Below are 27,017 nucleotides of genomic sequence, written 5' to 3'. Positions count from 1 at the left end.
TGAGCGGTCTGGTGTGGTGGCTGAGGATTCTTTTGAAGAGGACAATGCTTCTGCTTCATCTGAGCAGGTCAGAAGGTGGATAGCAGCAGTACTAGTAGCAGACTGGTGTTACCTTGATGCTACTGCTACATTGCATTATTTGCATAGTTTTTTCAGTTGTCATGGACTTTGTGTAATATGTATAAAAGTATATGAAGCTCAAGAAACTTGTTGATAAGGTTTATGTTCAGCATACAAATTGTAGGATGCAAAGACAAGGATTGAAATATCATTGCCACAATTCCTGACAAAGCATTTGGTGCCACAGAATATTCAGCAATGTAATGTTTGTTTGGCAAACAAACCAGTTTCCCTGAATGATAGCTTTATTTCTGCAGGTTAATACAGTCTCTCTATGGGGGAGAGTTTGGAGACAAAGCCAAGCATATATATATATATATATATATATATATATATATATATATATATATATATATATATATATATATATATATATATATATATATATATATATATATATATATATATATATATATATATATATATATATATATATATGGTTTGTGAGCCAAGCATACTGATCATTACACTATCATGTGTAGTTTTAATATGTAATTTAGATCAAGGACAGTGCAGTGAGAGAGGAAAAATTATTCACTAGATTTTTTCAGAGAAGTTTTATGACATAAAGGATTAATTGAACGATCAGTATATATATTGGCCCACTAGCTGCATCTCTTTAACACAGAAAGCTTTCACTAATTATCTTGGCCCAATTCATTAAGTGCATCGCTGTTGTGGGAGGGAAGATATGCAGTGTTTCCCTGCCATCTGTGGGAGTTACATTCCAGAACCTCCTGCAAATAGTTAAAATCTGTGAATATGGGAAACCATCCTTATAAGGATCAGAACTACCTATATTTATAGTTTAAATCTTAAACTATGCATCTCACATTTACTAAGCAATTCACTTTAAGACAATAAAAAACAGTTATTATATGTATAGTACATGATATTTTAATTAAAAAATACAGTGCACTATAAAATAAAAGGGGAATAAGTTGATATGTACAATAAACCCTTGATATAATGAACTTCTATTTACCAAATTTCAGGTATAACATCCTATTTAAGGCTGCTGTCTGCTGCCTCTCTCTCTCTCTCTCTCTCTCTCTCTCTCTCTCTCTCTCTCTCTCTCTCTCTCTCTCTCTCTCTCTCTCTCTCTCTCTCTCTCTCTCTATACACATATATAGCAAATTTTCATCTCAAGTGACCCACTCTCCCCCCATATGTGTTCGTTATATCTTGGGTTACTGTAATTTATAACTGAAAGAATAATTTGGGCTCTTTGGGCTGAAAGACTGAGCTGGTGGTGACACCTGGCAACTCTAAAAACTCCCCATTAGTTAGGTTAGGTTAGGGAAAACTCTGCAAATATGCAAAACCATGAATATGTGAGGGAACGCTGATATATGCTATCTCTTATTTGTTGTAGATGTATTCCATTCTATTGGCATAGAATGATAGGAAAATGGCATCAAGGAAGTAGGAATGCCACCAAACTAAGGAAATAGAGAAGTCAAAATTTAGTCATTGCTCTGTTTTGTGAATTGGTAGATATTGTGCCTGGTGGCTCCACTTCACCATTCCTCAAATCAGGGCGGTCAAGTTCTCAACTTAAGCCAAAAGTATTCTAAAAAAGTAGCTTAAGAAAAATATGTATTTAGTACAGTCCATGTAATGAAAAGGAACTAATCATGATTAAACAAAGAACTCTATGTTCTCCTTTATGAAAGAGTGAGAAATTAATATATTATAAATATGGGAGGTATATATATTACAGTCCCTGTATTGAAGGGGAACTCATCATGATTGAATGGATAACTATGTTCTCTTTTATGAAAGAGTGAGAAATTCATATATTATAAATATGGGAGGTATATATATTACAGTCCCTGTATTGAAGGGGAAATCATCATGATTGAATGGATAACTATGTTCTCTTTTATGAAAGAGTGAGAAATTCATATATTATAAATATGGGAGGTATATATATTACAGTCCCTGTATTGAAGGGGAAATCATCATGATTGAATGGATAACTATGTTCTCTTTTATGAAAGAGTGAGAAATTCATATATTATAAATATGGGAGGTATATATATTACAGTCCCTGTATTGAAGGGAAACTCATCATGATTAAATGGATACCTATGTTCTCTTTTATGAAAGAGTGAGAAATTAATTATGAGCAAAACAAAGTTTACTATGGAGGTTGTTGTTTCGTTTTGAGGGGCCTGGCTCAGTCTGACCATAACCCTATTCAATCGCTAATATCTCCAGAACTATGTGGCTGATCGTAACAAAATTAGCATCATATGATAGCACACCTCTATCAATTTTATATGATATAGCTTTCATCTCTTCTATTGGGTGAAGTTAACTTACTAAAAGTAGAAGGGTGTCAGAAATGGGATTTCTCAAAAACTACTCAACCAGTTTTAATGAAACTTAAGAGGTGTCATGTTATAATTTTAATAAAATTCCTTACGTCAACTTTGAAGTAGCACTGTACATGCACAAAGTCAAAATTACAACTTTTTAAGTAATTAACTGATCAAGCTCAAATTTTTGTTGGTAATAAGAGTAATACAAGTTATAATGAAAAATCATATGAAATTTGCAATACTACTGTGCATATGCAAAATACAATACAAAACTTTTTGTAAAGTGACCATCAGTTTTCTGCAATTTTCACCAATTTTCTTTTGCCTCAATGAGAGCGGATAGATACCACTGAACACAAAATGAAATTTCCTATCAAGTGGTATATAGCACAACCACTGGGCTCTTGCAGAGTTTTGAGCTAGAGTGATTTGAATATTAGGCAAGTGTGGGGTGCCTGAAGTTGCCTCTCTCTCTCTCTCTCTCTCTCTCTCTTCTTGAAATACCCCTTCCACTGATGCATTACTGACATCTTTGCTCGTTAATTGCCTTCCAAGGCATTTTACTGGTATATTATAACTTTTCTTCATTAAATTGTGTAACATTTGCTGTCTTAGATATAATTTTCTATCTGTACAACATCACCTCTCCTCTAGTAAACCTCATCTTTATTTATGATATGCATGTACAGTATTATGAATAAAATAATAAAAAATAATTAGGTAAAAACCAACTTAAAATTTACTTGATGGGTCCTGTTGATGATGCTCATCAAGGCTAGTGTCTTCTGGTATCAACCCTAAGTCTCTTGAGACCCCCCCCTCAACTTTTTCTTCATTAATTTCTGCAACATTCACAGTCTTAGATCTAGTTTTCAATTTCTAGAACACAATCTCTCCTCTACTAAACCTTATCTTCTTTTCCTCACTGAAACATAGGTGTCTGAGGCAACTTACAATAGCCCCTTTTCTGTTCCCTCCTACTTTCTTTATTCTCATTTTCAATCCAAAGCTGAATGTTGCGTTTATGTGCGCAATGACTTAACCTGCTGTTGTGCCCACACTCTTGAATATTCCGAGTTTTTCACCATCTGGCTACTATTACAGAGTCACTCTCGAACTAAATTTATCTGTGCTGTATACCTCTCACCTAACTCCTCAGACTATAAGAAATTCTTTGACTACTTAACCTCCAAAGTGGAGCACATTCTGACTCACTTCCCTTTTGCAGAGACCTCCATTCTTGGAGACTTCAATGTTCACCACCAGCTTTGGGTTTCCTCTCCCTTCACTGACCATCATGGTGAACTAGCCTTCAACTTTGCTATCCTCCAATTGGTGCAACACCCTGCTCATATCCTTGACCGTTTTAGAGATGCATACTAATCAGTCACTTCCTACACTCATACCTTATATTACTTCCCCCCTGATCTTACAAAACTAACCCTACAAAACTTTATCATCTTTCCTGTACTTTATTTTTAAACACATCTATATGATTTCAGTCTCATATATGTATCAATTTATATCACCTAACCCTATGTGTCATCCCATCCATCTTCATACTCAACTTTATAACAATATAGATATATATTATTCTGTATAAACCTTATCATATTATGTTTTTATTTATCTTCATGATAGATTTTTCGATTTTAAGTTGTCTATTGTGTTTACTTTAAGTAATGTACTTTTAAATTTTTCATTTGCCTGAAAAGCATCAAGCTTATACATAGGCTGGCCAATAATGTATACCTATCCAATAATGAAATGTATAAACCTAGGCTATAATAAAGTGTTTAAGTGTTTAAGTGTTTAAGTGATACACCCAATATTCTTGACCTTTTCCTAACCTCTAATCCTTCTGCTTATGCTGTTACCCTATCTTCTCCATTGGGCTCCTCCAATCACAATCTCATATCTGTATCTTGTCCTATTGCTCCAATCCATCCTCAGGATCTCCTAAGGAGAGGTGCCTCTGGTGTTTTGCCTCTGCTAGTTGGGGGGAACTGAGGAGGTATTTTGCTGAATTTCCTTGGAATGACTACTGCTTCTGTGCCAGAGACTGTGTGCCGAGCGCATAACGGAGGTGATAGTGTCTGGCATCGGGCCCTACATTCCTCACTCTTTTTCTCGACCTAAACCTTCCAAACCTTGGTTTAACACAGCCTGTTCTCCTGTTATTCATGATAGAGAGGTAGCTCACAAAAGGTACTTGAGCCTTCCATTACCAGAATCTCTTGCACTTTATATTTCTGCCCATACCTAAACCTTCCAAACCTTGGTTTAACACAGCCTGTTCTCCTGCTATTCATGATAGAGAGGTAGCTCACTAAAGGTACCTGAGCCTTCCATTACTAGAATCTCTTGCACTTTATATTTCTGTCCGGAACCATGCCAAGTCTGTTCTCCAACTAGCCAAAACTCCTTCATTAATAGAGTGTCAAAATCTTTCAAGATCTAACTCCCCTCGTGATCTCTGGCACCTAGCCAAAAACATCTCCAATAACTTTGCTTCTTCTTTCCCTCCTTTATTTCAACCAGATAGTACCACTGTTATCATATCTATCTCTAAAGCTGAACTCTTTGCTCAAACCTTTGCTAAAAACTCTACCTTGGACAATTCAGGGCTTGTTCCTCCCTCTCCTCCATCCTCCATGCTACCTATTAAAATTCTTCACAATGATGTTTTCCATGCCCTTGCTGGCCTAAACCCTCGGAAGGCTTATGGACCTGATGGGGTCCCTCCTATTGTTCTCCAAAACTGCTCCTCTGTGCTTGCACCTTGCCTAGTCAAACTCTTTCATCTTTGTCTATCAACATCTATCTTTTCTTCTTGCTGGAAGCTTGCCTACATTCAGCCTATTCCTAAAAAGCGTGACCGTTCTAATCCCTCAAATAACCATCCTGTTGCTGTAATTTCCTGCTTATCTGAAGTTTTTGATGCATCAACAGGAAGATTCTTAAACATCTATCACTTCACAACCTTCTATCTGATCAACAGTATGGGTTCCGTCAATGCCACTCTACTGGTGATCCGGCTTTCCTTACTGAGTCTTGATTATCCTCTTTTAGAGATTTTGGTGAATCTTTTGCTGATGCCTTAGACATATCAAAAGCTTTTGATAGAGTGGCACAAAGCTTTGATTTCCAAATTACCCTCCTACAGCCTCTATCCTTCTCTTGGTAACTTGATCTCGAGTTTCTTTTCTGACCATTCTATTGGTACTGTGGTAGATGGTCACTGTTCTTCTCCTAAATCTATTGACAATGGTGTTCCTCAGGGTTTTGTCCTGTCACCCACTCTCTTCCTATTATTCATCAATGACCTTCTAAACCAAACTTTTGTCCTATCCATTCCTATGCTGATGATACCACCCTGCACTTTTCCGCGTCTTTTTGTAGACGTCCAACCCTTCAGGAAGTAAACAGTTCACACAAGGAAGCCACAGAATTCCTGACTTCTGATCTCTCCAAAATTTCTGACTGGGGGAGAGTGAACTTAGTATTGTTCAGTGTCCCAAGAATTCAATTCCTCCGTCTATCAACTCGACACAACCTTCCAGACAACTATCCCCTCTTCTTCAGTGACACTCAACCGTCCCCTTTCTCTACACTGAACATCCTCAGTCTGTCCTCTGTCCTTTAATCATAATCTAAACTGGAAACTTCACATCTCATCTCTAGCTAAAACAGTTTCTGTGAAGTTAGGCATCAGTCTTCTTCACCAGTTTTTCTCACCCCCACCCCTCCTTATCCGTCCATGTATGTAGTATGCTATCTTTTAGATAGGGTGTAATCAAAAGTTTTCCATCTCATCAACTCCTTTCCTCTAACTGACCGTCTTCAGCCTCATTCTCATTGCTGCAATGTTGCATCTCTTGCTATCTTCTACTGCTATTTTCATGCCAACTGCTCTTCTTATCTTGTGAAGTGCATGCCTCCCCTCCTCCCTTGGTTTTGCTGCATAAGACTTTCTTTTTTCTCTCATCCCTATTCTGTCCACTTCTCTAATGCAAGTTAACCAGTATTCTCAATCATTCATCCCTTTCTCTAGTAAACCTTGGAACTCCCTGCCTGCCTCTGTATTTCCACCTTCCTATGACTTGAACTCTTTCAAGAGTGAGGTTTCAAGACACTTAACTTGTATTTTTGACTAACATTTTTGACTGTTTGGGGACTGGCACCTCAGTGGCTGTTTTTTTTTTTTTTTGCTGGAATTTTTGTTTCCCTTGGCCTGTGCCACTCCTACATGAAGGGGAAAAAAAGAAAAAAAAGGGAGGTAGATGTGATCAGGGACTGAACCAGGAATGAACATACCAGAATACCAAGCCTTAACTAACTGGACCATGAGGTACCTCACAGCTAATCTAGCTTTGGCTCATATTTGTGTCCTATCACTGCATTACATGGCTCTTCCTTCTAGGTTAATTTCTGATGTTTCATTAATTTAATGTGGTACAATAAGTATCCAAACAATCCAAAGTGTGTGTCTGGGAAGTGTGGTTCTGGTCTTGCAAGGTTTACCAGAGTATTCACTAGGAAGCCCCTGCTCCATTCATGTTTTCTCCCTTTTTTGGGTGGGACACTCATTTCCTGTTTGACGCAACAAAACAATGCCATCATAAGTTCATACTAGGCTTTATTCTTTCCCCTATATGAAATCTTTTAAGACCATCCCACCACCATGTTGCCAATGTCATAGTTAAACAAAGAAATACATTTCCTATTACAAAATTAAAAATTATGAAAAAAAAAATGTATAAACATGGGAAGTGGATGTGACCAGGGATTGAAACCAGATCTGACAAGCTTAAAGGACAAGCCTTTAGCTGACATAATCATAAAGTACATCACATCTAGTTTAGCTTTAGCTCATGTTTTCACATCCTAGCTGAGGTCTAAAAATGTGTACCAAGCATTTATGTTCCTTTTTACATAAGCTACTGTTGTTATTTGTCGACAGTATATAATTTATTTAGAGCTGCCTGTTATTTATTTTTCCAGTTTTTAGAATAACATCTCACAGGTATCAATAATTTTAACCCCCTGAGCAACAAGCAACACAGTGGTGTGCATTTCAGGGCTCTGATGGGTAATGAATGTATGTGCCTCATGATTTTCAATCCTTAAATCAAAATGAAAGTGGGAGAGAGATATTTTGAACATTACTTAGCAACATTTACAAAGCTGCTCCCTACCACTTTTAGTGACTTGCCATCTGGTATTCTATACAAGGCAAGTATCATGGAAGGAGGTGATCTGCCCTCATCCTAATGAATGGCTAAGTGCAAATGCAAGCTAACCTCATCCACTCCCATTAAGTGCTGTTAAACAAGGAGTCACAGTGGAAGAACATTCCTTTTGATATGTGGGGAAAGCAGTGAGGGCAGGTGGGGCAAGTGAGCTGTAGCCAGTACTATATCCAGCATAATGAACACACCTTTACTTCCTGTTGAACTAAAATAATGAGTCAGACAAAAGTACCACTAGAATGGAGAAGGATAGGTGCTTCTTATGCTGTAAGTTTCATTATTCTAGAATCTGTACTAAATGAGATATAACTAGGAATAAGAGTTATTTTTCTCTAAAAACTCATTACAAGAAGAGGTTTCTGCACAAAAAACCCGTTGCTTAGGGGCTAGCAGAAGTTTCTGCATACTGGTAGTCTAGCTGAGTAGGTAATGCTTGTTGAAAGGTGATTACAAAATAATTTTATTACTGTAATATTTAGAGGCACTAGATCATTGATTATGGGGTATTATGAGTGAAAGAATTCACTGAAGAGTGTCTCTGGTATAATTGGCACCCAATCACTAATTGCACATTATGAAGGGACACTGTAATGTCAGTGTCATCAAATTCTGTCCCCCTCCCCACACACACACACACACACACACACACACACACACACACACACACACACACACACACAATGGGCAGCAGAATTCTTATAAAAGAAGGAATAATAACAGACAAACAATATGGCTCCAGGAAAAGAAAATCATGTGTAACAAATCTATTAAGCTTCAGCTCAAGAGTGATGACATCATGTAGGAAAGAGAAGCATTTGTGGACTGTATATAACTAGATCTGATAAAAAGCTTTTGACAAGGTTCCCCCATGAAAGACTTATGTGGAAACTTGAAAATATTAAGAGACTACATGGGACAAGTATAAAGTGGATGGAAAATTACTTAAAATGATGAGAAATGAGAACAGTAGCTAATGATGAAAAGTTGGTTTGGAAAACAGTAAAGAGTGGTGTGCCACAAGGGTCAGTACTATCACCAATATGGTATTGTTCATTGTTTATATAAATGATATTCTTGAAAAAATTGATAGCTACAACAGCCTATTTGCAGATAATGCTAAATTACAGAAAGAAATAAAAAGTTGCAAAGACTGTGAATATCTACAAAATGACCAATAAAATTTGTGAATGGAGCAAAAAATGGGAAGTTAAATTCGATGTAAGCAAATGTCATATGATGGAGATGTGCAGAAGTGAATAGAAGACCACATTGGACATACAAGGTAGAAAACAAATATATTAAAAGGATCCAGGAAGAAAAGGATCTAGGAGTAGTAAAGCCAGATAACTTCCAACCAGAGAAGCATATAGGTAGAATATGAGGAACATTTACAGATTACTATGAAACATAGTACAGCTTCTCACCTCATGAACAAAAGTAAGATGAGAAAAATAATCCCTATGATAATAAGACCTAGATTGGAATATGCAGCAGTTGTGTAGTCTCTATGTAAGAAGCATGTAAACAAGCTAGGAAGAATACAAACAATAGGAACAAAAATGGTGGCAGAATTTGAGGAATTAAGCTATGAAGAAAGATTAGAAAAAATATACTTACCAATACTGGAACAAAGGAGAGAAAGAGATTTGATAACTATCTACAAGTTGGCAAACAAAATGGAAGTTGGTAATGACAAAACCATTACTAAAAGAGACAAGCAGTCATGACAGTAGAATGGGACACTCACATAAGTAGGGAAAAGAAGATGTCTGAACAACACAAAGAATAGTTTTCCACAAAGACACACTGAAGTTTGGAATGGACTAAAAGAAGATATGTATAGTTTTGGCAACAAGTGTACACAAACTAAAGGAAAAATTAGACATGTATAGGTATGGAGATGGGACCACTTGAGTGTAGCTCGGGCCCTGTATATTACACCTAGGTAAATACACAACACAGTGCACACCGTGCATGGCTACATGGACTTGTTTCTGACCATTATAGAGATGTTGTGTGATGTTTCAATAAGTGTGATGCCAAGAATGGAGTATTATCTGAACTAAATGTATACTATCTATGGTAAGAAATAGTGGTACAGATATTATAATAACTTTCTAATTAATTATTGATTTGAAAGGTTGCCTGATGGGATCCCTCCTATTGTTCTCCAAAACTGTGCCTCCGTGCTTGCACCTTGCCTAGTCAAACTCTTTCAACTCTGTCAACATCTACCTTTCCTTCTTGCTGGAAGTTTGCCTACATTCAGCCTGTTCCTAAAAAGGAAGACTGTTCTAATCCCTCAAACTACCATCCTATTGCTTTAATTTCCTGCCTATCTAAAGTTTTTGAATCAATCTTCCTCAAGAGGAAGATTCTTAAACATCTGTCACTTCACAACCTTCTATCTGATCACCGTATGGGTTCTGTCAAGGCCGCTCTACTGGTGATCTTCTGGGTTTCCTTACTGAGTCTCAGTCATCTCTTTTAGAGATTTTGGTGAACCTTTTGCTGTTGCCTTGGATATATCAAAAGCTTTTGATAGAGTGTGGCACAAAGCTTTGATTTCCAAACTACCTTCCTATGGCTTGTGTCCTTCTCTCTGTAACTTCATCTCAAGTTTCCTTTCTGACCATTCTGTTGCTGCTGTGGTAGATGGTCACTGTTTTTTCCTAAATCTATTAACAGTGGTGTTCCTCAGGATTCTGTCCTGGCACCCACTCTCTTCTTATTATTCATCAATGACCTTCTAAACCAAACTTCTTGTCCTATCCACTCCTACACTGATGATACCATCCAGCACTTCTCCACATCTTTTTATAGACATCCAACCCTTCAAGAAGTAAACATTTCACGCAGGGAAGCCACAGAACACCTGAGTTCTGATCTTTCTAAAATTTCTGATTGGGGCAGAGCAAACTTGGTATTGTTTGTTGTCTCAAAACTCAATTCCTCCATCCATCAACTCGACACAACCTTCCAGACAACTATCCCCTCTTCTTCAGTGACACTCAACTGTCCCTCTTCTACACTGAACATCCTCGGTCTGTCCTTTACTTATAATCTGAACTGGAAACTTCACATCTCATCTCTAGCTAAAAACAGCTTCTATGAAGTTAGGTGTTCTGAGACATCTCTGCCAGTTTTTCTCACCCACCCCCACACTGCTAACTCTGTACAAGGGCCTTATCCGTGCATGTATGGAGTATGCTTCACACGTCTGGGAGGTTCTACTATTACTGCTCTTCTAGACAGGGTGGAATCAAAAGCTTTTCGTCTCATCAACTCCTCTCTTCCAGCTGACTGTCTTCAGCCTCTGTTCATCGCTGCAATATTGCATCTCTAGCTATCTTCTACTGCAGTTTTCAAGCTAGCTGCTCTTCTGATCTTGCTAACTGCATGCCTCTCCTCCTCCTGCAGCCTTGCTGCATAAGACTTTCTTCATTCTCTCACCCCTATTCTGTCCACCTCTCTAATGCAAGAGTTAACTGGTATTCTCAATCATTCATCCCTTTCTCTGGTAAATTCTGGAACTTCCTACCTGCTTCTGTATTTCCACCTTCTTATGACTTGAATTCCTTCAAGAGGGAGGAGGTTTCAAGACACTTATCCTTTAATTTTTGACTACCGGTTTGGACCCTTTTCTGGAACTAGCATCACAGTGGGCTTTTTTTTTATTGGATTTTTGTTGCCCATGGCCAGTGTCCCTCCTAGGTAAAAAAAAAAAAAGAAAAAAGAAAAAAGGGGGGAAGGGGGAAAAAAAAAATTAATTGCACTATCCTATGATCATATTGCATCAGATATTATATGAGGTTCCCAGAGCCAGAGTGATCTAAGTGCCCTTGTGGTCAAAATTACTATTTTATTGCATTGTCATCCCCAACCTTCCTAACGTGACGAGAGAGAGTGCAGACATCAGAATGGACCCCACATTAGGGTCAAAATCCATCCAAGTGAAATTATCCACAGAACCTTTTTGTCACGCTTGAGTGATAGCTATCAGTTGCTGGGGCCAGAGAGAATAACTCCCTCGCCACAGCAGCACGAGAAGAGTCAGCCAATGACAGCTCGTGCAGTGATTCACGTGTCACACTGAGACACTTCCCCACCACGACACCCACACACTTCACACTCTCCCTCCCTCCAGCCTGCTTGCTATCCATAAATAACAGGCTGCTATCTTAATTTTACTTTTACACAACACATAAGCCTTTCATTATTATGACGGACAACAACATACCCCTGAGGAGCCAGAAGCCACATTCCCAGATGTTTCTAAGATTTATCTTAGTGGGCTATGAACATCTTAGTGCTGGTAATTTTTTAAAGCAAAATCATTCGCAACTAAGAACCATGGAACATTCATAGCTATGAATGGGTCAGGGCTTTCATAGCTCACTAAGAACAACAGTTTCTCCTCAACAACAACAACAATGTGAACATATCCTTGTCTGAAAATAAAATCAGAAAAAAAACCTGAAAGTAAGCATTAAGATGGGTTTTATTATCAATATCAAGTAGTCTTCAAACACACTGAATAGTCTTTTGCTTTGAATAAATCATGTGTGTTTAACTGACTTGCTAGGAGAGTACTGAAATCACATTTCTGGAAATTACACTCATTAATAATCACAGCAGCAACACACATGATCCAGTGTGTGTAGCCAACACAAACTAAGGCTAATTATAGTTAACCCAAACATGACAATTGCAAATATAACTTTTTTCATTATGTTCCTTAAAAAGAAAAATTAATTCTGTCAGGGCATTTTCTTTCACATTCACAAAAAAAAAAAAAAATGTAAGTACAAAAGATGAGTGTTTCTTTTCTATGATCAATATCCCTGTGATAATAAGACAAGCATAATATCTCAGGTTCAAGATACATACTCATAAGAATATAAGAACATAAAAAATGGAAGCTGCAAGAAACCATCAGGCATACATGTGGCAGTTCCTGTATGAAATATACTTACCTATTTCCACCTATCAATCCCCATCCATAAATCTCTAATTTTCTCTTAAAGCTTCCTAATGACCCAGCACCAACAACCTGATTACTGAGTCCGTTCCATTCATCTACCACTCTATTTGAGAACTGATTCCTTCCTATCTCTTTTTTAAACTAAATTTTTCAAGCTTAAAACTGTTATTTGTTGTTCTATCCTGGTTACTAATCCTAAGAATTTTGCTTACATCCCCTGTGTTGTAACCCTTATAGCATTTAAAGACTTCTATCAGGTCCCCTCTTAACCTACATCTCTCTTAATGTAAATTTAACAGCTTCAATCTCTCTTTGTAAGGAATACTCCTCACTCCTTGTATCCTTTTAGCCATTCTCCTTTGTATTGATTCTAAAAGACCTATATACTTCCTGTAATATGGGGGACCAGAACTGCACAGCATAATATAGATGAGGTCTGACCAGCACCAAATATAACTTTAATATTACTTCGGGACTTCTACTTTTAACACTCTTAAAAATAAATCCTAATATCCTATTTGCCCTGTTTCTGGCCTCTATGCATTGCTTTCTTATATGGAATTTAGAGCTAACTATAAATTCTAAATCTTTTTTGTACCCTAAACCTACCAGAGGTTCATTGTTTATTGTGTACCTTCTGTGTGGATTTCCTCTACTTATGCTAAGTACTTTACATTTTTTTATATTAAACTGCATTTGCCATCTGTCTGTCCATTCGTTCATCCTATCCAAATCTGCCTGCAAGGGAATGGCATCCAATTCTAATCTAATTAATCTACCTATCTTCGTGTCATCCTCAAATTTACTAACGTCACAACTAATTCAACTATCCAAGTCACTGATGTATATTAAAAACATCAATGGCCCTTATACTGATCCCTGTGGCACCCCACTAATTACTTAATCCCACTCCGATTTAGAGCTGTTTATTATGACTCTGTCGCCTGTCACTTAGCCACAACCTTATCCACCCTAACACCTTCCCATCTATTCCGTGTGCCCTAACCTTTCTCAGGAGCCTCTGATGGGGTACCTTGTCAAACACTTCACTGAAGTCCAGATATAGGATGTCATAACTATCAGCATTATCTCCTGCCATGTAAACTTTACAGTAAAATCTTGACAAGTTTGTCAGGTAAGACTTCCCCTTTGTGAAGCTATGCTGTGACCAATTTATCAAGTTATGTTTGTCTAAATGTTCCCTAATGTTCTTTACTATTACAGACTTCATTATTTTATCTACAACAGAAGTTAAGCTTAAATCTCCTTTCTTAAAGCTTAAACTTGCCTCCACATTACCGGTATCTCAAGTGATTTCCTAAAGGCAGAAACTAACAGTTCACTAATAACTTCTTTGCATTCCTTAAGTACTCTGGGATATGAACTGTTCATGTTGACAAGTAGTTGGGTTTAGGAAGGGGGATAAAAACCCAGGGAGGAGTTAGGATTCTTTTAATCTCTAACATTTTGGCTGAATAGCCATCCTCAGAGAGACTGATTTACATGAGTGAAAACACACTATTTATAACAACATACAAAATTTTCTCATTTGACATTCGTACAGAGTATTGCCATCCTGGCGTGTACCTCACCTAATTTTATTTTCCTAGTCAGGTGGCATTATCCGCCTACGTGACGAGCCTTTACTGGGGATTTTCCTTGTACCTGACCTGAGGGCCAATCTGGCGGAATTACCCGCCCACCTGATAAAACCTTCTCTGTGGTTAATGACTCCCCTAGTTGTTATGAGGGCTGCCTCTATAGCTTTTCTTATTCTTTTCTTCAATCCAACTTTAATTTCTTAGCCTCTTCCCATTTTGGTAGGTGTTTACATTTTTCTATGTGCAATACAAGGGAGTTTGATGTGTTGCATTTTAAAACATCTTTCCTATGCTCTGCTATTCTTGTTTTAAGTCCCCTGCCTGTTTCTCCTATGTACTGCTTTGTACAACCTTTGCATGGTATGCTGTACACTACGCTGTTATTATTAACAAGTGAATGAATGTCCAATAAGGACGATTTCATTCACTACCTTTCAGCCCACAGCATGAGAGTCAAATCTGATGTGATTATTGGTTTTTACTTAAGAGCGTTCAGAATTTGCAGCAACAACTTCCTAGAGCAAGAAATATGATATATCATATCAACTTTCAAAAAGCTGGGTTATCCTGAAGGGCTCCTTGTTAGGCTTAAGAATAAGGCAAAGAAAATAACAACTGAAAACAAAGAGAATAAAGATCTCTGTACAACCAGCAAAAGAGAGAGTTATACATGTGTACCAAATTCGGACAAGGCTTCCATAATTAATAAATATTTGTCTAGAACAGGATTAAAAATAGCAACATTAGCGGGAGAGAAAATTGGTGAGCTAACGAGGACTAAAGAGACCGGACTTGTTAATAATAACAGCGTAGTGTACAGCATACCATGCAAAGGTTGTACAAAGCAGTACATAGGAGAAACAGGCAGGGGACTTAAAACAAGAATAGCAGAGCATAGGAAAGATGTTTTAAAACACAACACATCAAACTCCCTTGTATTGAACATAGAAAAATGTAATCACCTACCAAAATGGGAAGAGGCTAAAGAAATTAAAGTTGGATTGAAGAAAAGAATGAGAAAAGCTATAGAGGCAGCCCTCATAACAACTAGGGAAGTCATTAACCACAGAGAAGGTTTTATCAGGTGGGCGGGTAATTCCGCCAGATTGGCCCTCAGGTCAGGTACAAGGAAAATCCCCAGTAAAGGCTCGTCACGTAGGCGAATAATGCCACCTGACTAGGAAAATAAAATTAGGTGAGGTACACGCCAGGATGGCAATACTCTGTACGAATGTCATATGAGAAAATTTTGTTTGTTGTTATAAATAATGTGTTTTCACTCATGTAAATCAGTCTCTCTGAGGATGGCTATTCAGCTGAAACGTTAGAGATTAAAAGAATCCTACCTCCTCCCTGGGTTTTATCCCCCTTCCTAAACCCAACTACTCTGGGATATATTTCATCTGGTCTTGGTGTCTTGAACTTTCTTAGCCTATCTATCACCTGTTCCACTATCTCCTTAATTATGGTAATATCTTTCAGCTTCTCATTCTCTTCTGCTCTAAAAATTTCACTATCCAGCATTTCCTGCATGTTTTCCTGGGTGAAGACAGTTAAAAAATACTTCTTCAGAATTTTACTAATCTACTCCCCAGAACTAACCAGCAACCTCAATCCTCACCAAACTTGTAGAACAATCAAGCACTTTCATTCATTGATGATACAAAATTCATTTCTTGGATTGGAATTTAGACTATCAGTTGTCAACTGGTTTTAAAGTGAACCCTAACTTTCATTATGAAATCAGAAGCATCTGAGATCACTGTAGCACAATGGTGATAAGGCAGCATAGTGAAAACTGTGATGACAAAATGATTATGCTTATGAAGTGGTTAGTCTAGAAATAGTTCTGATATAAATTATAAAACTTGTGGCATGCAGTGAAGCAGAATTTATAGAGAAAGGGTGTCAGTTCTTTCCTTCCAAGCACAAAGTTTGTCTCTCATCAGTGGTATTACACATTACCAACAAATAGAAACAAAAGTGTTCAAAATTGTTATTTCTGACTCAAATCACTCCAATATGCCATTCAAAAATGGTGAAAAAAAATTGAAAGAATGTACAGATTTATAAATGCTTATCAAAGCTTTAATTATGCTTCATTCTGTCTCTCAAATCTCTAATATTAGAGTTACTAGTTTTAAAAGATTGGACTCCCAACTTTTTTTTACAAGGCCCATGGATCTCATTTGGAGGAAAGTAGAGACAAGGATTTAATATGGTATACATTCACATTTGGAATCATTCCATCACATCTCAACCTCCAGGCTAGATATACAGAAGATGGTATAACTATTAATCATATGACCTTAATCATGTAAGATTAAAATGGAAATTAAAAAAGCTCTTCCCTGGCAGGCAGTGAGGTTAAAAAAGCTTTTCTCTGGCAGGTGGTGAGCTACAGCTACCTGGCTGCACCTCAAGGCCAAAGCCACTCCAAAGATGTGGTCTATGGGTCTGGTGCAGCAGCCAAGCCTCCTTCCTCTGGCCACAGCTTCTCTGCCAGATCTCCAACTCTTAGCCAGACACTTTGACTGGAAATTCAGAAATCTGGTCATACAGCAGCTCCTGGCCATGCCTCAGACCATACTCACCTCAGCACTACACCACCTGTTATTACTGCCTTTGAGTCCTCAAAATTATCTCACATTTCCCCTTCCCCATTAGTCCATTCCTCATCATTCTCTGCACCATCACCTTTTTTCTCCTCATCCTTCTCACCTTCTGCTCACTCATCATCTCCCCCACAACCATCACTCCCTCCTGCCTCTCCATTTACTCATCCTGAAGCCATATTTGCCATGCACCAAACTTCTGCCACAGTTCACCCTGCTGATCCCAGCCAATTTATCATCAAGGACTCCACTTTCCAGGTTAGTAGGTATTTGTGATTTCTCTCTCTCTCTCTCTCTCTCTCTCTCTCTCTCTCTCTCTCTCTCTCTCTCTCTCTCTCTCTCTCTCTCTCTCTCTCTCTCTCTCTCTCTCTCTCTCTCTCTCTCTCTCTCTCTCTCATTAAAAATGGTAATTTAGATTTGGGTCAATCTGTGAAAATACAAATAAGAAACAAATGCAAACACACACAAATGTACAAATTTGATTTTGGCTACCTTCTGTTCATTCATCTCCCTTTCCCCTTGTTTCTCCACCTTTTTTATTTTTTGTTTGAGAGAGAGAGAGAGAGAGAGAGAGAGAGAGAGAGAGAGAGAGAGAGAGAGAGAGAGAGAGAGAGAGAGAGAGAGAGAATTGCCTCAGACCAGGGTATTTCCACTTGTATAGTCTTAAAACAGGCCATAGCCATTTTCTTCCATGTCCTGTCCTTTTTCTTATTTGCTTCTACACACCTGCCATTATACCGTTCTTGTTTCCCAATTTTCATTTTATAACCGTACAAACTGTTGCATCCTCTCTCTATACTTGCTCAAAAATATCTCATATTTTTCTTGCACTACTTTACCTTCAAATTGCTCTTTCCATTTAATTTTTCAATAAAACTTACTAAGCTCTGCAAAGTTTGCCTTAGCATAGTTCTGTCTCCAATTTCTGTATTGTTCTTTCCTGTGCAACACTGTTTCCTCCTGTAGTACTATCTCTATTGTCACATGATCACTTCTTCCCATTGAACTCAGACAATGTATACTTGGTCTACTTTCTGGGGTTTTCATAAACATTAAATCCAGCTGTGATGGTTCTTCTTCTCTTCTACATCTTATAGGCTCATTCACCCACTGTCTCGTTGTATTCATCATCATGGTTTGCATAAGTTCTTCACTCCATGACCCAACATTTTCTGTTACTTCCATCTCCTCTCAGTTAATTCTTTTAGTGTTGAAGTCACCTACTAAGAGTACTTTGTTACCTTTCCTTATCATTTCCTCCATACTATTTTTTTGTTTCTAGTTGCATACTTTTGAATTTATTAGTCTACCATGCATTAGTTTTTGGTGGTATGTATTTCACAATGATTTTCCTTTTTTCACATCTTTTGATCTTAATCACAACACTCATTGTTTCTACCATTCCATCACCATATTCCACTTCCTCAACAACAATATCCTTTTCTTACCAATATCATCACTTCTCTTCCCTTTCCTTTTCTGTCCCTCTTCCATGTACTGTATCCTTCCTTTGCAAATCCCAACTTTATTTCCTCTTCTAGTTTGGTTCCTGTTAAACATACCACATCTGGTTTATTGTTCTTTAAATAGTCTTCAAGTTCCAGTAGGCTGGACACCAAACCATCTACATTAGTATACATAATCTTTAAACTTCTGTTTGGTGGTCTTGTGTGGCATCTTTGTGCCACCATTTCCTCACTTTCATGTCCACAACTTTCCTGTGTTCTCTATTCATTTTTTGACTTTTAGTTTACTTCTCTATTCTTCGTTCATGTCTCTTTTTATCCATATTTCCTTCAATCCTTTTGCTTTTGCCAATTTTCCTGTTCTTTGCAAGACATGTTCTGCTGCTGTTTGTGACATGATTCTTGTTTTACATTGGCTTTGTTCTATTTTTGTCATACTTTCCGATCCTGTAAACCTCTTCAATTTGTTCGACTCTCCCCTCTCCTTCCTCTGCCACTTCTGCTATAATTTCCTTAGTTCTTTTCACTTCTTTCTCTCTAGCTGTTTTCATGGGTAGGTTCTTTTCCTTGACCCCAAATACCACCATACACATCTTTCTCTGTACTGTGTCTCTCACAAGATTACTTTTTTCCTTTATTATTTTAATCACTTGCTTTTCCATATCCTTGTTGTTTCTGTTGCTGTTGCCTTGTTATGTCCTCCATGTCCACCTTTTGCTGTTCTCTCTCTTTCCAACCTTTGACTTCCTCTGTAACTAACTCTCACTCCTCCAACCCTAACCTCTCTTGCAAAGTTTTCTTTAATTCTTCATTCTCTTTCTTGAGTTTCTTAATCTCTTCACAGTATTTCTTATTTAAGTCCACTATTTTTGTCACCTCTTCTCAGTTCTTTGTTTTCTTTTTCCCTTTCCATCTCTATTATATCATTGGATATCTTTTTTACATTGTCGCCACCCACTTCTGTTTCTTCCTTCCATGCCTTTATCATCGCTGTTAAGCTTCTTGTATTTTCACATTTTCTTCTTTAGTTATCCACATTCATGTATTTGTATGAGTTACATTGAGATCCTCTTCCTTGAAGCCCTCAAAAATACCTGTATGTGTGTGTGTGTTAACCTAGTTGATTACACTTATCTAGTTGTGACATACAGAAAAATACTGTTCCATCATTACAGTGCATGTGTCAAGGCTGAAGGAAGGACTTGGATAGTGAATGTGATAGTGTGGGTGATTGGGCCACTCAGGAAAAATTATACGATCAATCATACAAAAGTGTGATGCATGCTTCAAGTGCCAATGAAGAGCATTATGAAGACAAGGATATATATATATATATATATATATATATATATATATATATATATATATATATATATATATATATATATATATATATATATATATATATATATATATATATATATATATATATATATATATATATATATATATATATACACACACATTGTATAGGTCTTCTTGATAGCTTGTTTTGCAGGGAAACTCCAGTTTCCTTCAACTTTATTCTTTCGTCAGTTGCTGTTTTGCCTATTTCTGCAGGCAGCTTCAAGCTAGAAAAAACAATAAAATACTATGTAAAAGTTGTATAAAATTCACATCATATGACACTACACACAAAAAACAAAACACTACAAGCACCAAGATTATAAACTGGATTGACAGAAAACAATAAGTATCCACACACATCTTGCCTGTATGGCAATGAGAGAGGGACTGAAAAAGTTGGGTTCCTAACACTATGATAATGGTATTGGAACGGGCCTCCGAAACATTATCTTACAATATGTGATTGACTTGATGTTAAGTTATTATTCAGTACTGGATTTATGTGTTTAATATATATTGCCTCTAATAATTTTGTATCCATATTGGACTCTGTCTTGTGTAGTATTCTAAAAACTTTGTCACAAAAAGGGATGATCATGTTCATGTGAATGGGGACTTATTGCTGAAAATGATGGAACAGCTGGTTGATTATTAGTTCAAGGAGAAATACCTTTATGTTCAGCAATTCTATGTGCAAGGTTATGTCTAGTCTCATAAAGTTTGGTGGCATCCCTACTTCCTTGATGCCATTTTCCTATCGTTCTATGCCAATAGAATGGAATACATCTACAACAAATAAGAGATAGCATATATCAGCGTTCCCTCACATATTCATGGTTTTGCATATTTGCAGAGTTTTCCCTAACCTAACCTAACTAATGGGGAGTTTTCAGAGTTGCCAGGTGTCACCACCAGCTCAGTCTTTCAGTCCAAAGAGCCCAAATTATTCTTTCAGTTATAAATTACAGTAACCCAAGATATAACGAACACATATGGGGGGAGAGTGGGTCACTTGAGATGAAAATTTGCTATATATGTGTATAGAGAGAGAGAGAGAGAGAGAGAGAGAGAGAGAGAGAGAGAGAGAGAGAGAGAGAGAGAGAGAGAGAGAGAGAGAGAGAGAGAGAGAGAGAGGTAGGAGACAGCAGCCTTAAATAGGTTGTTATACCTGAAATTTGGTAAATAGAAGTTCATTATATCAAGGGTTTATTGTACATATCAACTTATTCCCCTTTTATTATATAGTGCACTGTATTTTAATTAAAATATCATGTACTATACATATAATAACTGTTTTTTATTGTCTTAAAGTGAATTGCTTAGTAAATGTGAGATGCATAGTTTAAGGTTTAAACTATAAATATAGGTAGTTCTGATCCTTATAAGAATGGTTTCCCATATTCACAGATTTTAATTATTTGCAGGAGGCTCTGGAATGTAACTCCCACAGATGGCAGGGAAACACTGCATATCTTCCCTCCCACAACAGCGATGCACTTAATGAATTGGGCCGAGATAATTAGTGAAAGCTTTCTGTGTTAAAGAGATGCAGCTAGTGAGCCAATATATATACTGATCATTCATTTAATCCTTTATGTCATAAAACTTCTCTGAAAAAATCTAGTGAATAATTTTTCCTCTATCACTGCACTGTCCTTGATCTAAATTACATATTAAAACTACACATGATAGTGTAATGATCAGTATGCTTGGCTCACAAACCACATATATATATATATATATATATATATATATATATATATATATATATATATATATATATATATATATATATATATATATATATATATATATATATATATATATATATATATATATATATATATATATATATATATATATATATATATATATATATATATATATATATATATATATATGCTTGGCTTTGTCTCCAAACTCTCCCCCATAGAGAGACTGTATTAACCTGCAGAAATAAAGCTATCATTCAGGGAAACTGGTTTGTTTGCCAAACAAACATTACATTGCTGAATATTCTGTGGCACCAAATGCTTTGTCAGGAATTGTGGCAATGATATTTCAATCCTTGTCTTTGCATCCTACAATTTGTATGCTGAACATAAACCTTATCAACAAGTTTCTTGAGCTTCATATACTTTTATACATATTACACAAAGTCCATGATAACTGAAAAAACTATGCAAATAATGCAATGTAGCAGTAGCATCAAGGTAACACCAGTCTGCTACTAGTACTGCTGCTATCCACCTTCTGACCTGCTCAGATGAAGCAGAAGCATTGTCCTCTTCAAAAGAATCCTCAGCCACCACACCAGACCGCTCATTGTTGTGGTAGTGTTGGGAGTAGAAGTTGGGGTAGTGGACAGGAGGAATGACACTGCCCTCACTCTGTGTTGAAAATATATGCTGCCATAAGATGGAGAAAATACTGAATCTGATACTGAAAGAAATAAAGAACAAAATTGTTTACAAAAATTTTATCATAATTGTTTATAATATCAAGCAAATCTACAGAACATAGGACAACTCTACAACAAGCAGGCTCCAGGCTCCAGGCTGGCAAGCTTGAATAGTCTACACATCATATAAACTTTTGACTGAATAAAGATTCAGATGGATCCATGCTATTTTACAGGTTTTAAGCTTTTAACAATGATACAAGTTCCCCATCAAAGGAACAACAAACTAAAGTCAAGTATGCGATCTCCTTCACTTTGTGTGCCTTCTTGTTTCAGTAAAATAATGCTCAGCTTCATTTATCCAATTTTCATGGTCTAAACGAAACCTTTCTTATCAAAGATAATATAAGTTGTGGGATTTAGTTCACAATCAAATCAACATTTCTCTATTTTACCTACATCTGACATCTCTATTTATATGAATTTTTCAACAGCTACCCACCAACCAAGAGAAGAGTGCTGTGGAGATCTCCATCACCCACAATAAGTCCCTGAAATGCCTAAATAAACTTGGGATTCATGTCAAAAAAAAACAAAACTCACTGGGACATAGTACACATTTGCAAGAGTCCAAGGCAAGACTATCCCACCATCTGTGTACCATGGAGTGTTCCCAACAACTGGAGTTACCCACAACTGAGCTGCACTTGGTGCCAATAACCACTCATTCTCAGATATCCAACTCCTAAACAAATCAATGCTGCAGCTGATTACCACTAGGACAATACTTAGTAAAAATTAACAAAGGTGGGGAGTTCCTCAGTCTATTACCATTACTGGGTAGGATACAGATGGAGAAATAGTAAAAAAGATAGTTCAGTATTTGGTACAGTAGAGAACACTAACCCTCACCTATAGAAAGAGATCAGCCATCAATACTTTCAAAGGAATAATTTCATCACTTTTACGAAGAACTTGCCTTTAAGTATTTTTTAACCCCTTGTATACCAAACCGCTAAAACGCATGCAAAACAAACTTTATGGAGAAACAGAATAACATTACCAAAAACATGTATTTTGAGTGTTTTTGATCATGTGATCTATAAAAACGCTTAAGTACATGCAAAGAACATTATGTTTGGGAAACAAAAGGACATTACGAGAAACGTGTATTATGAGTGTTTTTATAAGTTCCTTAAGTACCAAAAAGCTAAAACCCACAAATAACACTCTTTATTTAGACAATAAGAAATAAAAAAATAAAATAAATAGGATTTTTTTTTTTTGTTATTCATCTTCATAGGTACCGAGATGCCAAAATTCTGGGAAAATTCAGGGCAATTATGTGATAAGAGAATATTATCAAAAAAGTTAATTTCAGCTTTTTTTTTTTCGGACTGTTAAGTACTAAACGCTAAAGTGCATGCAAAGCCTCCAATATGAGGAAATTAAACGACCTTACCAGAAATCTGTGTTTTGTGTGTTTTTAAGCATGTTAGGCACCAAAACGATATATAATAAGGAACTCACTCTATATGGGAATCCAAAATAAAGTTATTTTGAGTGCTTTTCACATTCTTAGTTACCAAAAACCCCAAATTACATGCGAAAATAGCTTTGTGGGGAAAAAAAAATGACTTTACCAGAAAAGTGTCTTTTGAGTGTTTTTCAACGTGATAGGTAATAAAGCACTCAAAAGCAGGACAATCACATTACATTGGAATAAAACCATTTTTTACCAAGAACTTGCCTTTAAGTGTTTTTGAGCTCCTTATATACAAAACTGCTAAAACGCATGCAAAACACACTTTATGGAGAAACAGAATAACATTACCAAAACCTTGTATTTTGAGTGTTTTTGATCATGTTATCTATAAAAACGCTTAAATACATGCAAAGAACCTTATGTTTGGGAAACGAAAGGACATTACGAGAAACGTGTATTATGAGTGTTTTTAAGTTCCTTAAGTACCAAAAAGGTAAATCCCACAAATAACACTCTTTATTGAGAAAAAAAAAAAAAAAATAAATAAAAAATAAAAAAATAGGTTTTTTTTTATTTTTCTTTATTTATCTTCATAGGTACCAAGATGCCTAAAAGTGCATGCAAAGCCACCTATATCGGGAAATTAAACGTCTTTGCCAGAAAACTGTCTTATGAGTGTTTTTCAGCTTGTTAGGCACCCTAACGGTAAATAACATGCAAGTCACTCTATATGGGAATCTAAAACAAAATTACTGAAAAAGTGTCTTTTCGGTGTTTTACGTAGAAAAATGCTAAAACGGATGCAAACCAACCAATAAGAAGAAATAAAATAACATTACCAAAAAGGTATATTTTGAGTGTTTTTGAGCTTGTTACCTACAAAAAAACGCGAAAATAGATGCAAAGCACTCCCTATTGGGAAACAAAAAGACATTACGAGAAAGGTGTATAATGAGTGTCATTATTTTTGAGGAAAAGAACTTGTGGTTCACAAGAACCACAAGGCAAAAAACGCAAAAACTCGTGTATATAAACAAGTTTCTGAGATACCAAAATGCTGAAACTCATGAATAACAATATTAATTGAGAAACAGAACAACCTTACCAAATGCGTATATTTTGAGTGTTTTTCACATTCTTAGCAAAACCCCAAATAGCACGCGAAACTATGTTGGAAAAAAAATGACATTACTAGAAGTGTCTTTTGAGTGTTTTTGAGCGTGTTAGGCAATAAATCAGAAAAAAAACAGGGCAATCACATTACATGGGAATAAAATCAACTTTTACCAAGAACTTGCCTTGAAGTGTTTTTGACCTCCTTACAAACCAAAACGCTAAAACGCATGAAAAAAACTCCTTTATGGAGAAGCATCCTAGTACCTATGAAGATAAATAAAAAAAAAAAAAAAAAAAAAAAAAAAATTATATTTTCTTTTCTTTTTTTTATTCTCTATAAAGAGTGTTATTTGTGGGTTTTAGCTTTTTTGGTACTTAATGAACTTAAAAACACTCATAATACACGTTTCTCATAATGTCCTTTCGTTTCCCAAAAAATAGTGTTCTTTGCATGTATTTAAGCGTTTTCATTAGTAACATGATCAAAAACACTCAAAATACTTGTTTTTGGTAATGTTCTTCTGTTTCACCATGAAGTGTATTTTGCATGCGTTTTAGTGTTTTGGTATATAAGGAACTCAAAAACACTTAAAGGCAAGTTCTTGTTAAAAATTGGTTTTATTCCAGTGTAATGTGTTTGCCCTGGTTTTTAGTGCTTTATTGCCTAACACGCTCAAAAACACTCAAAAGACACTTTTCTGGTAAATCATTTTTTTTTCCCACAAATCTATTTTCGCATGCAATTTGGGGTTTTGGTAACTAAGAATGTTAAAAGCACTCAAAATACACGCATTTAGTAAGGTTTTTCTGTTTCTCAATTAAGAGTGTTATACATGAGTTTTAGCATTTTGGTATCTAGGAAACCTCTCCATATACACGAGATTTTGCGTTTTTTGCTTTGTGGTTCTTTTGAACTATAAAACACTCATTATACACTTTTCTTGCAATGTCCTTTTGTTTTAAAATATAGAGTGCTTTGTATCAATTTTTGCGTTTTTTTGTAGGTAACAAGCTCAAAAACACTCAAAATATACCTTTTTAGTAACGTTTTTCTATTTCTTGATATTGGTTGCTTTGCATCCGTTTTAGCGTTTTTTCTATGTAAAACACTGAGAAGACACGTTTTCAGTAAATTTGTTTTAGATTCCCATATAGAGTGAGTTCCTTATTATTTATCGTTTTGGTGCCTAACATGCTAAAAAACACTCAAAACAGATTTCTGGTAAGGTCGTTTAATTTCCTCATATAGGAGGCTTTGCATGCACTTTAGGGTTTGGTACATAACAGTCCGAAAAAAAGCTGAAATTAACTTTTTTGATAATATTGTTTTATCATATGATTGCCCTGAATTTCCCCAGAATTTTGGCATGTCGGTACCTATGAAGATGAATAACAAAAAAAAAAAAAAAAAGAAAATTCCTATTTTTTAATTTTTTTAATTTTTTTTTTTATATTTTCTAAATAAAGAGTGTTATTTGTGGGTTTTAGCTTTTTGGTACTTAAGGAACTTAAAAAACACTCATAATACACGTTTCTCGTTATGTCCTTTTGTTTCCCAAACATAATGTTCTTTGCATGTATTTAAGCGTTTTTATAGATAACATGATGAAAAACACTGAAAATACATGTTTTTGGTAATGTTATTCTTTTTCTCCATAAAGTGTGTTTTCCATGCGTTTTAGCAGTTTTGTATATAAGGAGCTCAAAAACACTTAAAGGCAAGTTTTTGGTATAAATTGGTGTTATTCCAATGTAGTATGATTCCCTGCTTTTTAGTGCTTTATTGCCTATCATGCTTAAAAACACTTAAAAGACACTTTTCTGGTAATGTCATTTTTTTCTCACATAAAGGTGGTTTCGCATGCAATTTGGGGTTTTGGTAACTAAGAATGTGAAAAGCACTCAAAATACACGCATTTAGTAAGGTTGTTCTGTTTCTCAATTAAGAGTGTTATTCATGAGTTTCAGCATTTTGGTATCTAGGAAATTTCTCCATATACACGAGTTTTTTGCGTTTTTTGCTTTGTGGTTCTTTTGAACTATAAAACACTCATTATACACTTTTCTTGCAATGTCCTTTTGTTTCCCAATATAGAGTGCTTTGCATCAATTTTCAAGTTTTTTGTAGGTAAAAAGCTCAAAAACACTCAAAATATACCTTTTTGGTAACGTTTTTATATTTCTTGATATTGGTTGGTTTCCATCTGTTTAAACGTTTTTCTACGTAAAACACTGAGAAGACACGTTTTCAGTAACTTTGTTTTGGATTCCCATATAGAGTGAATTCCTTATTATTTATCGT

The 27,017-nt window shown here is 36.1% G+C and overlaps 1 long non-coding RNA gene across 4 annotated transcripts; it reads right to left on the bottom strand.

The window, feature by feature from the left end:
* Positions 1–206: 206 nt before the first annotated feature.
* On the bottom strand, positions 207–22,127 carry LOC135092560 (uncharacterized). Of its 4 annotated transcripts, none has more exons than XR_010262926.1 (3): positions 21,971–22,127; positions 19,824–19,936; positions 207–857 (listed from the first exon to the last, which is right to left on the bottom strand). It is a non-coding gene; the product is annotated as an uncharacterized LOC135092560 (long non-coding RNA). The 4 variants fall into 4 exon arrangements; XR_010262924.1 differs by having other exon boundaries at positions 19,830–19,936; positions 21,971–22,125; XR_010262927.1 differs by lacking the exon at positions 207–857 and adding an exon at positions 16,347–16,818.
* Between the last annotated feature and the right edge of the window lie 4,890 nt (positions 22,128–27,017).

This window comes from Scylla paramamosain, chromosome 3, assembly GCF_035594125.1.
Source record: "Scylla paramamosain isolate STU-SP2022 chromosome 3, ASM3559412v1, whole genome shotgun sequence".
Classification (NCBI taxonomy): Eukaryota; Metazoa; Arthropoda; class Malacostraca; order Decapoda; family Portunidae; genus Scylla; species Scylla paramamosain.
This window is presented reverse-complemented; position numbering and strand designations above follow the sequence as displayed.